Below are 13,376 nucleotides of genomic sequence, written 5' to 3' on the forward strand. Positions count from 1 at the left end.
ACAACAAGAGGTGATTCATGACATACAATTATTCAATTATCCCCATTTACGATTAGGGTGATTAATAATGCAACATTCGCAAACATACATGCATTATAATGAGCAATTACAAACATATATCACACCAACATGAAATCACTACCATTACCTACATCGAATCTAAGCTTGAATCCCCTAAGACACTTGAATCTTCCTTTCCGGATTCTTCCCGCTTGTTCGTGGGCTAAAAATATACAATTAGTAAAAGGATCAACAATCAAAGGTCTAATTATCCAAATTATAACAAACCCAATAACCCTAGACCAAACCCAAGATCCTAATACCCAATTTAGGATTTTTTCCACTATATATGCTAGATCAAAACCCTTCCCCATTGATAATTACCTATTAGATTACGTTCTACAGATCGATAAATGGATTCGGGGAGTTAAAATATTACCTTTAGTCTCAAGAATGGTGGAAAATTGTCAAGAATTGCTTGGGTATGTTCCTTAGTTCTAATAATTGAAAAGTGCAGAATAAATACGTTTTGGGGTTTATTTACGACCTTAAGTCGCGTCGGACCTGCCACAGCGGTCCTCACCCCGCTATAGCGGTCCCGCCCTGGCGGCAGAAATCCCACCCCAGCGGCTTGCATGGAACTAGTGAGCTATTTTATTAATTCCAAGACCCCCATTTCACAACATACCTTTTACAAACGACGCTCAGAAAATATCGTTCACGCTAAGATCAATTTCGGCAGTTTTACTCACCCGAATTCAATTCCGTAAAGTGGTACATATTTCTTAATGACTTATCTAACCACTCATGTAATAAAAATTATAATTAAGTCACCCGATTGTTACCAGATTTCCCTATACCTTAATGACTCTGATTTTGTCCAAATCTGGACTAGGTTGGAAAATCCCAAGTTACTATGAAAAAGGTTTCCGACCCAAAATATTTTCCCATTGCATTTTCTGTAACGACGGGAACAGGTTGTTACACATAGACATGCCTGTCATTCCCCCGGTGTTGTGGCATGGTGCTTATAGTGACACACCGATGGGGATCATCTCTTTTATGCGGGCTAGACGGTTGGTTGCTTCTGGGTGTTTAGCTTATTTGTCCTATGTGCGAGATGTGAGTAGGGACGATCCTTCAGTTGACTTAGTTCCTGTGGTTAGAGAGTATGCAGATGTGTTCCCTACTGACCTACCTGGCCTACCACTACAGTGTGACATTGATTTTGCCATAGATTTGGAGCCCAACACCTGTCCTATTTCTATTCCGCCTTACCGGATGGATCCTACAGATCTCAGGGAGCTCAATGTTCAGTTAGAGGACCTCTTAGGTAAGGGGTTCATCCTTCCGAGTATGTCACCGTGAGGTGCTCCTATTCTGTTTGTGAAGAAGAAGGATGGGACTATGAGGATGTGCATTGACTATAGACAGCTGAACAAGGTGACGGTGAAGAACCGTTACCGTATGCCTTGTATTGATGACTTGTTTGATTAGCTTCAGGGTGCTGCCATGTTTTCTAAAATTGATTTGAGGTCCGGGTACCATCAACTGAGGATTATGGCAACGGACATCCCTATGACCGCATTTAGGACTCGTTAGGGCCACTATGAGTTCCTTTTGATGTATTTTGGATTGACTAATTCCCCTGCCGCCTTCATGGACTTGATGCCATATGTGTTTAAGCCATACCTTGATTCATTTGTTATCATCTTCATTGATGACATACTGGTATACTCGCGGAGTCGAAGTGAGTATGAGCAGCATTTGAGGATAGTGCTCCAGACTTTGAGAGATCAACGGCTTTATGCCAAGTTCTCAAAGTTTGAGTTTTGGCTTGAGTTTGTAACATTCTTGGGGCACGTGGTTTCCAAAGATGGTATTATGGTTGATCTGGCGAAGATTGAGGCTATTCATGATTGGGACAGACCTACTTCTGTTACTGTGGTTCATAGCTTCGTCGGGTTAGCGAGTTACTACAGACACTTTGTTGAAGGCTTTAGTACTATTATAGCCCCTTTGACTCGGTTGACTCACCAGGATGTTCCCTTTGTGTGGTCAGAGGAGTGTGAGATGATCTTTCGGAAGCTCAATGAGTTTCTTACTATCGCTCTTATATTGACTCTTCTAGTTGAGGGTGAGGGCTTCACGGTATATTGTGACGCATCCGGTGTTGGTTTGGGTTGTGTATTGATGCAGGGAGGCTGGGTTATAGCTTACGCGTCGAGGCAGCTTAAGAAGCATGAGCGCAACTACCCCACCTCTGACTTGGAGTTGGCGGCGGTAGTTTTCGCGCTTAAGATTTGGAGGCACTATCTATATGGGGTTCGTTGTGAGATTTACACTGATCACCGGAGCCTCTAATACCTTATGAGACAGAGGACCTTAATTCGAGGCAACATCGTTGTATTGAGCTCCTGAAGGATTATGACCTCTCTATTCTTTATCATTCGGGAAAGGCGAATATAGTAGCGGACGCCTTGAGCTGAAAGACGGGGAGTATGGGTAGTCTGGCCTTCCTTTCTGTTTCGGAGCGACCGTTGGATTTAGACATCCAGTCCTTAGCTAACCGGATGATCAGACTTGATATTTCAGATTCCAGATGGGTGTTAGACTATGTGGGAGTTCAGTCACCTTTGCTAGATCAGATCCGTGGTCATCAGTTCGAGGATGAGTCTTTGGTGGCACTCAAAGATAGGGTGTTGGCAGGTGATGCTAGACATGCTACCTTAGATTCGGATGGGGTTTTGAGATTCGATGGTCGGTTGTGTGTTCCGAGAGCTGGGGGTTTGATTTAGTTGATCTTGAGCGAGGCTCATGATTCCAGATATTCTATCCATCCGGGCACAACTAAGATGTTTCGTGATTTGAGGTAGCTTTATTGGTGGAGCGGTATGATAAGAGATATTGCCGACTACGTATCCCGTTGTTTTTGTTGCTAGTAGGTGAAGACCGAGCATTTGAGGCCTGATGGTGAGTTCCAGAGATTACCCATTCCGGAGTACAAGTGGGAGTGTATCACTATGGACTTCATTGTGGGGTTACCTCAGACTTCTAGAGGTATTGACAACACTTGGGTAATCGTGGATCGATTGACCAAGTCAACACACTTCCTTCCTATTCATACTAGATTTAGTTCCGAGAGGTTGGCTCGTATCTACATTCGGAAGGTGGTTTGTCTTCATGGCGCGCCTGTTTCTATTATTTCAGACCGAGGTTCACAGTTCACTTCCAGCTTTTGTAGAGCTTTTCAGGAGGAGTTTGGCACCCGTTTCCACCTTAGCACATCATTTCACCCACAAACTGATGGCCAGTCGGAGCATACTATTCAGGTCCTTACGGATATGTTGCGGGCATGTGTTATGGATCAGGTGAGGGTGATTCAGGATAGGCTCAGGACGACTCAGAGTAGACGTTAGAGTTACGCGGATCATAGGCGTCGGCGTTGAGGTTTGCAATTGGTGACCAGGTATTTCTCCAAGTATTTCCCATGAAGGGCGTGATGAGATTTGGGAGGCGAGGCAAGCTTAACCCCAGGTATATAGGCCCTTTTGAAATTTTAAGGGCAATTGGCAAGGTTGCGTATGAGTTAGATTTACCTCCAGCACTATCGGCTATCCACCCAGTTTTCCATATTTCGATGCTGCGCCGGTATGTTCCAGATGAGTCTCATGTGCTCCAGTATGATTTAGTTGAGTTGGATGATCGTCTGACCTTTATAAAGGAGACGGTTGCCATTCTAGCCAAAGATGTCAGGCAGTTGTGGTCGAGAGCCATACATATTGTTAAGGTCTGTTAGAGGCATCGTCTAGTCGAGGAGGCTACCTAGGAGACCGAACAGGAGATGCGGGAGCAGTTCCCCGACTTATTTGAGCCTTCAGGTACTTCTTGACTCTTACTTTCGCGGACGCAAATCTTTTTTCTAGTAGTGGATATTGTAATGACCCTCCAGGTTATTTTTGCCTTAATGCCTCCTTTTCGTCAATTAGAGCGTTCTTATAGAGACCCCAAGTCATTTATGACTTGCTGGCACTGACTGTTCGGTTGCCTGGTCGTTCGTTTGGGTTTTCTTCCTGTTTCTCTGTTTTGGAGCTTTTGAAACTTGAATAGTTAACTTTAGTCAAAACATTAGGTAAACGACTTCATAATGGAATTTTGACGGTTCCATAAGGCTTCGGAATGGCCAAATTAGGCTAGTAGCATGGTTGACATGAGTATCGAGGCCTTCAGTGCGAGTTTGGACCATTAGGCGTTTTAACCTTTGAAATTTGGCCTAAGGTTGACTTTGGTCAACATTCTTGGAAAACACACTCGGATGAAAATTCCGTCAGCGTGGTTAGTTCCGAAATGTCGAGTTTGGTCTAAAACGACCTTTCATTCGCTTCCTGAGGCTTCCGGTCTAATCTTGAGTCCCATTGTGGAATTGAGCTAAAAATGACATTTGGGTGTGGGACCCATTTTTAGTCAAAATGACCTCGTATGGAAATTCCGACTGCGCCATTGAGTTTGGAACATCAAATTTGGTGGGGTATCATAGTCCATTTGTGCTCTCGGGGATATGAACGGATCCCAAACACCCCATCAGAGACTTCAAAAAAGGAAATAATCTGCTGGTACGCTGGTGCACTGAATCTGGTGCACCCTCGCCTATAAGACAACCATTTTCAGCTTTTCTTCTAAATTTCTAAGTTTAACATCTTGAGCTATAGAGCTCCAAACTGGGTGATTCAAGAGGCTAGGTTGTGAGATTTTTTGAGGAGAACGCGTTGGTAAGATCGGAAGTTGCTTTGGGACCTTCGTTTGAGGTAAATTCTTGTTTTCACCTACTGCCATGGCTATTTTGTGAACTCAATTTGTGGGATATTTTGGTACTTGATTTCTCCCTCATTCTAAGTCCAAATTTGATGATTCCAGTGGCTATTCTGAGTGGGTTTTCAAGGAGAACGCCATGGTATTGTAGAAATTCACTATAGACCTTCCGTTTCACGTAAATTTATTGATTTCAGCTGCTGTCCCATTTCTAGTTCTTGAGAAAATCCGAGTTTTGGTTGCATGTTGATATTGTGATGTTTCCGAGCCATGAATTATATCCCATTTTGGGACATGAGCTCAAGGAACTGATTAAGACCTATTTTTGGGGTTAATTGTAGAATTTCCAGCGCGGGTCCCACTTTCCCTATTTTGACCCCGAAATTGGTCTATCTCTGTTTCTTGCAATTTTAGTGATAAAACGACTGTAATAATGTTGTGATTCTATTTTTGATAGCGTGGAAGTGTTCCGAGGCCGTTCTGAAAGGAAAAGCCCCGGAGAAGTGATTTTGGAGCGCGCGTGATCGGCCTTCAGGTAGGCTACGACTTACCTCTCTTAGATTAAGCTCGAGAATGTGAATGCATGTTAATTAGTTGGGATTTTGGTTGGGTAGTTATTAAATCATGCATAGGTGTTTAGAAATTATGTTTTCGGCCTATTTCGGAAATTATCGGGTAACTGTGAGCATGCTATGTGTTATTAATTGTCCCTCTTTGCTATATGGATTACTTGTATGCTTGATTACTCTTTATTTTAAGCATATTGGGCCTTAGTTTAGGTTTGACTAGGGTTTGCCTTAGAAATGCATGATTCAGAACCGATAGACCTTAGTTTTTACCCCGACGTCGCTCGACCTGCTTAGATCCCTCTAGACTGGTGTAGCAGACTTGAGTCCGATAGTTTGGGCCTTAGTTAGGCGATACGCTTGCTCCGATGATAGTTATCCTTATTTCTCCGATACTACGACTACACGAGTTATGTCGGCGACATTGGGTTCCGCTCCGCAATTTGAAGTTTCAATTTGGTTCCAAGGACTTACATTGATTGGCTAAGTGTAGATGGCGTTCCACAGACATTTATGATTATGGATCGATTGGGACTCTTTCAGCAGCTATATTGGCACCTTTGTTGGGCATCCGAATCCAAGCTCCGACCTCGACCTCATTGATATTTTCAAAGAGCATCCGGTTCAAGGTTCGGCCTCGATCACCTGAATACTTATATAGAACATCCAATTAGAGGTCCGGTCTTAGTTTCTTGATACTTGTGATTGGTTACTTGGGTACTTCTGGTGAGCATCCGGTTCGAGGTCTGGCCTCCGTACTGTCAGATTATACTAATTGGGGTTGAGGTTCTGGTTCAATGTTCTCCCGTCTTGGGTTATCAGATACAGTTCTCTTTAGTTATAGTTATTCTGTGTACTCGTCGGGCTTATGGGGGTCCGTTCGGGTTTTCATTTGAACTAGCGCACGAGTGTACCTTTTGGGCTTATGAGGGTCCAGTTAGGTGTAGTTAGCTTATAGATTACTTTCGTTAGTTCTTTCTACTCTCATGTGCATTCCATTGTTTACTTAGACTTCCGTTCTTGACCTATGTTTGTGCTATTCCTTCTTTTCATATTGTCTTTACTTTTCAAGCGTAGTCGACCTATGATGCCTACTGGGTACCTGTTGTTTTGGTACTCATACTACGCTCTGCATCTGTTTTCGTGATGCATGTTCGAGCACCAGTGGCCAGTGTTGATATTGAGCTTGGATTAGTCTGATCCGGAGATGAGGGTGAGCACACGACATTTTGTACTATTTCAGTCTCCATCTGTATATATAGACTTGTCTTTTGCCTTTTGAGACATTCTAGTTTCTGTGGTCCACTTTTGGGACTTGTACTCGTTTTGTTAGTAGCTCTGTACTAGTGACTTCCAGGTTTTGGGAGAGATCTTTATTTGTATATATATATTTTGGTTTGCTTCCGCCTGTTTATATTGTTATCTTAAATTTTGCCTACTCTTGTTTAGTTTCTGCCCTAAGACCCATTACTTGTTGTTTCGGGTTACGGGTTGGCTTACCTACTGGTGGGTTATAATAGGTGCCATCATTACTCGTGAAATCGAGTCGTGACACCCCAAGTTAACCTTTGGCATAACATATCAAAGGATATCATATGAAACTAATGTGGAAGATGAAACATATATTTATTCTTAATAAGTCTTAACAAGAAAATTAATAAATTAATGATGTCTGAACAACTATAATGTTTGAAATAAGTTTCTAATATTTCGACTGAAGAAATAAGTTTACTGAGATATGGCCCCTAGTTACCTCAAACCAAATAAACAAATAAACTACTAAAATATGACTAACAACTAATCTAGGTTGTCCCTGAATTAAGAGGATTCACCAACTATTACAACCTTACTATCCACAAGTCTGAGTATGACGCCAAAATCTACATCATAAAAGGATGCACCGCACAACAAAGTATGTGTCAGTACGTGCATTGTACTAAGTAAGTAAGGGGCACTAGCATAATCATAAAAATAGCATAACGAGGGCAGTGAAATAAGGTTCCCAAAATCATATACTTAGTGAAAGAATTGAAGAGAAAATAATCAGAATTCATGTCTAAATACCATTCACAATCTTCTTTCAAAAGCATATATAAATATGAGTATATCAGTAGCCTTGCATAATCGTAGTTGTAAATAGCATACTTAAAGTGAATCAAATAAATTTAAGAGCATATTGTATAAAAGTAAATAAACTGAGGAGTTATTTTTATAACCAACATACACCATGTGAACTCATGATGTCCAACCTACAATCCAGTTGGAAGGGATGCCCTACACCTTGCCACATTATGGAACCTATCTATCTATGTGGACCCATAAATCTAAGCCTCTCAGGGCCAAATGGAGTTGTCCGACAAAGTGGTAACCTATGGTGACACGTAGTTATGGGACTTGAGTTTTTTAAACCTGCATCCTCTTGGTACTAAATAGTCCTCCTAAAATAACATGCATACATACTAATGCTCATAAGTCTAAAGAATATGTAACATCTCAAAACTTGATAACTTGAGTTGGAAAGGGATTTCTGAAATAGTTGTTGGTTCCCTGTTGTAGTAGGCCACCTATGAACCATACAAGTTCCTACGGTCCATGAAAACACAATCGTGGAAGAGCCTTGGAAAAACCGGAAAGGTGGAGTCTCTAAAGATTTCTCACGGTTGACCAGTACGGTCCGTAGGAGGAGTTACGACTCGTTGGAATGAGTCGTAAGGGAGATTTCAAACTTGGTGAATATTTTTGAGATCTAGGGTTATATGGTAAAGATCTACGGCCCATACAAGGGTCTACAAACTATAGGAGGTGGTCGTGGTTCTTGCTCAAAATTTTTGTCTCGAGTAACTCAACCTGACAAGTACGGTCCGTAAGAGTTTGTACGGACCGTACATGGGTCCGTAGAGTCAATCAACAGTTTTAAGTTCAAGATTATTTGAGTCTTTTCCCACCCTTTTAACACCTAAATTACATCGCTTCTAGAACATTCAAAGGCCCTATAACTGATTTTAGTCTTCAAATTTTACTCATTCCCTCTATTAGTTTGCTTCTCATTGAAGTATTCTTACTATGAGAGATTTCCACGATTTAGCTATTTCCGGTTGAAGTGCGATATTACTAAGAAAAAAATTATCATGATTTAGATGAATTTGATTAAGTGCCTTCTATACATGGATTATGTTATGAAATCATGGTATTTTTAAGGAGCTATTCTATGATATGAAGTTTGTGATTGGATTGGTATTACTACATTCTTACCTTTCTAAGTATATATTATGATTATTCTTTATGATTAGTCTTTGGGATTATCAGTGTGGGAACAAGACACTAAATTTCATATTATAGCTCACATGGTCTATGTCGGTTAACGGTAAACATCCCAAAAAGATATGATTTCTTACTTACCTTATGTTTTATACACATGTCATGACTATTCTATTGCATTAACCTCTTATGATTTATCATATCTGATTGATATGTTATACTTGATCATGTATTATCATATTTTCAAACTTACCATGTTATCATGTTTACGATCTTGCATCTTTCTCCATATTCAGTACATTCAAAGTATCAACACATATATATCTTGTACCTATATTGTCTCATAATATAGGGTCCGACGTTCCTCAATCAGATTGTGGTTAGTGGATTGATTCAATTTTGCTTAGCTTGTGGTGAGTTCTCATGGTTCGAGATCATGATCACACATTATGAGTTTCTTGTCTATTTCAATCATTTTAGTTTTCAGACTTATTTCATGAGCTAGGGCTTGTCCTAGTCAAATCTATGATATAGAGAATTGTTGTCGGACTTAGTAGAATTCCATATCAGTCTTTATACTCTGATTTTTGGTATCTCTTATGATGTTGAGACATATATCCCACTTTCATGCTTTATTCTCTTAAATTGTTTATCCTAGTGTCATACTTATGTCAAGTGACTTGTTTAGTGTCTTTTGAAATTTTATTCGCCATGTCACGTCTATGGATAGTTTGGATCGTGAAAAAATATTCATCTGTCTAAATCATATATAAGACTAAGCTCAAAAGTCATATCTAAAATAACTTATATGGAGGTTGAAGTTCATATCATGTAAATTTTCACACTTGAAAGCCATAAAGAATTTAAATGATTAAAGAAATCATTCTAAATCAGTACAATGTGATTTTAAAGGCTAAAATAATTTAAAGGAAATATAAGCTTATGAAGAAAATCGTAGTTCATACGAAAACCCTAGCTTTACTTCATACAGTTTCACAAAAACCTTGAAACCTTTGAAATTTAAAACACTTTAGGAATGAGAATGAATTGATACTCTCATTGAAGCCTTACATACATAAGAGATTGAAATTTGAAAGAAGAACGTGCTTGGACGCCTTGAAATCCTAGCTTTGCTTTTCTTGCGGTTTATTTTCCTGAGTTTGGGGGGCTTGAGAGCGTAGAAGAGAAAGAAAACTTAGTACTTGATGAACTATATTCCCATAAAAGAAGTTAAAACATTGTGGCTTAGACTTAGGAAGCATGGAAAAAAGATTGAAATAACCCTAATTAAAAGGCTATCAGAAACCTTCCACAATGGTGATTTACGCTCCGTAGTTTGATCTACGGGACGTAGATCCCATCCATGGAAGTTAGGCTAAATTTTTGAGTTTCTGAAGTTCACATTACGTGTCTAAATTATGTCTCGTAATTAGGTTTATTACTCATAATCAAATTAATGAAAACCATGCCCAAATATTTTTTTGAGAACTTCATTTTACGGGCCCAAATTATGGCCCGTAGATAGATTTTTACGATCAATAATTGGGTCCGTGAAAATCAGACCAAAAAAATGACTTTCTGAAGTTGAATTTACTAGTTCAAACTATGGGTTGTACTTCAATTTACGAGCTGTAATTATCGTTCGTAGTAGTCAGTCTCTGAAAACTGTGGCGGGGTAGTCTCTGGTAAAACAACCATAACTTTTTACCCCGAACTATAATTGATGCAATTTTGGTGGAGTTGGAAAGAATACTCATAGACCTTTAATTTGATAGGTTATGAGCCACCAATTTCATATGCCAAAACTTAGCCGATAGAAAGGTTTTGAGCTTAAATTAGTATTATAAGTATTTAATGAACCTAAACCACTTCCAACAAACTTCTCATACATAAAAATGCATTATTAAAAAATATATAAGCACAAGTGGTACATCACCCGATTCAAGTTTATATTCTTACGATGAAAGATTTAGATTCTAAGAGTAGAGTTACGAGGTGTTACAAAATAAAATTAAAATGAGTAATTATATCATGAAACTCTTATAGTTAGTCACTTTAAGTGTTAGACCAAAGTTAAAATCCAAAGGAATTCTTGGAACAATAATACAAGTTAAATGTTTCATGACAATGTAGTATTTTAAATAATCTCATATATGATCTGACTTGAAATGGGCAGATATCCCAATATAGAAGGAGTTAGAGGGCCTACCATATCAAATTAAAAATATTTGAATCAGTTTTTAAGAAACCAAACCACTCATCAATTTGACTTCAAATAAAAAGATATGAATATTTTACTACAGATTACGTAGAGGATAAAATTGATTGTGATGGCATGTTATAGCCTCATGTTAAGTCGATCAAAATGTGTTTATTTAGAAAATTATGATTTGAATTCATTAGAAAAATGTCTCGAGTCATTTTTGAAGTTGCTCTTGGCAAGTTCTTCAACCCCATTGCTCTTCTAAAGTCCTAAGTAAGAAATCAACCAAGATCAAGTTTAACTCTTCAACTATACCTAAAATTCACTCAAATACCTCTTTTATTGAAAAGAAAATATTCCATATTAGTTAACACCATCTTAAGGATCTATATTTTATTCAATGAAGGTATCACTATGCTTTCTATTCTCATATATATCATGTTTTTAATGTTATAGCTATATTCTACGAGTAGGACTCACATGACGATGATTGGAAATTGTGAGTTCAAGTTTTACCCTTGTGATTAATGTATGTGGTAAGGGGGAAGTGTGTGGAGAGATATGATAGTTGTTGATTAATGTGTTGACTTCATATAAGGGGAGTATATTATTGTTAGTGATACGAATAATTGAGTACTAAGAACACCAATTGGTTTGAATGTCTCGTGATCTTACGCTCATCTTGTGTTTGTTAAATTGATGATATGACTTGGATGTGTTGTGTAACTGTAACACCTCGTATTTGAAAAGAAGAAAATTACAGGTTTTCTAGAACCCGTGTCTGCACCGACGGACCGTAGATTGACCTATAGACAGTAGGTGCCAAGTTAAAAAAATTTAACTTGTCAAGTCCTAGTACCTTTTTCCGGTTCACCAAGACGGTCCGTCATTCAATGTACGAGTCATAGGTAAGTCTCATAGGTGAGTCCTAGAGTTAGTGAAATTTTGAGGGTCAAAGTTGGGACCTACGGTTGGCATGTACGGTCTGCAAGTGGACCAATGAACCATACATTGCAACTGTTGATGGGGGTCCAAAAAGTATGTTCCCAGAACCCCACCGATGATTGGACAGGACGGTCCGTGGTTTGACCTACATACCGCAAGTCCAACCGTTGGTGGAGATCTGACAGTTATTTTTAAGGGCTTTTAGGTCTTTTACCAAATCGTTTTAACCCTATACTATGTCGTTTTTCCTTATACCCTATGCCCTATATAATGATTGTTAACCCACATATCACAAAATTCAATTCACTTTCCTAAATTCCTAAAAGTTGATCAAGTTCAACATCTCAAATATTTCTCTCTCTAATGAAGAAGAATAAGAGCTAGGGTTCCATTCATGTCTCAATTTCCACCATAGCTTTTGGGATTTGAACTCCAAGGTATGATAGTATTCACCTATGGAGCTCTTTCCTCCATAGGGTTCCTAAAATCCCCAATTTTTTAAAGTTAGATTCCCCAATCAAATTGGGTTTCAATCAATTGCCATGGGTTCCTTTAAATGTCGGTCTAATTAATTGTTTTATGTCTTTTTATGAATGAATTGAGGTAATTATATGTTTAAGTTAAATCCCCCATGAACCCATGCATAAACCATGATTTCTAGACTATGATGATATGAAGTGGGTTTTGAACTATGAAAGATGAATGAAGATATGCATGTTTCTTTATGAAATTGATAAAAATGGTTTAAGGTTGCTTTGAGAGTAAATCATCAATGTTGTTGTTGTGTTTGTGAAAATATTTCTCATCTCACATACTACTCAATACATGAATGTGAAAGGGTTTTCTCACATAAATGATTCTTAGAGTTGAAAGATTTTCTCAACTAAACTTTGAATCAAGAGTTAGGAGTTATTCTAATGAACTTTAGCTTGGATTGGCTACTTGATGTTCCCTTCCATGGGTAACAAGATGAGTTAAGACTAATGAATATTTTGTGGGATTTATGCTTAGCACCGAGAGGATATTGAGATGGAAGCTCTCCCGTAGTAGAGGTCGGGTTTCTAGTAGTAATCTCCCTATCCCATAACTATATGCCACCATAAGTTTGTCTTAGATATACATTATCTAGTGGATCCACTTAAGCTAGAAGTTTATGGTTCTTACATTGACAAGTAAGAACATCTCTTTTCGGTGTGGGATAGATACCAGATTCCATGTTGTAACTCATATGGTCTATATGTCCTTTAAGGGCTACTTCCCACATTAATGAACTAAGGTTACTTCTAGAAGTATCTCGCATCTGTTCTAAAAATGATTTCACTTGCATTGACCATGATCACAATTTATGTTTTCTAACCTTTTATCTTTTGGTTTAGCTTGGTCTTGTTATGTAAAGTCCTTTTTCACATGATTTCATAACTCTTATGCATTGCTATCGTACTTGGTACATTCTATATACTAACGCATATTCTTGCCTACATTGTTTCACTAATGTAAGGTTCGACGCTCCTATTCCGCATACTCGTGGCTAGTTGGTACCTTGTAGCTTTTGAAGATTGGTGAGTCCTCATGTTCCTAAGACTGAGACTCTTTTA

This window comes from Solanum tuberosum, unplaced genomic scaffold (assembly GCF_000226075.1).
Source record: "Solanum tuberosum cultivar DM 1-3 516 R44 unplaced genomic scaffold, SolTub_3.0 scf00146, whole genome shotgun sequence".
Lineage (NCBI taxonomy): Eukaryota > Viridiplantae > Streptophyta > Magnoliopsida > Solanales > Solanaceae > Solanum > Solanum tuberosum.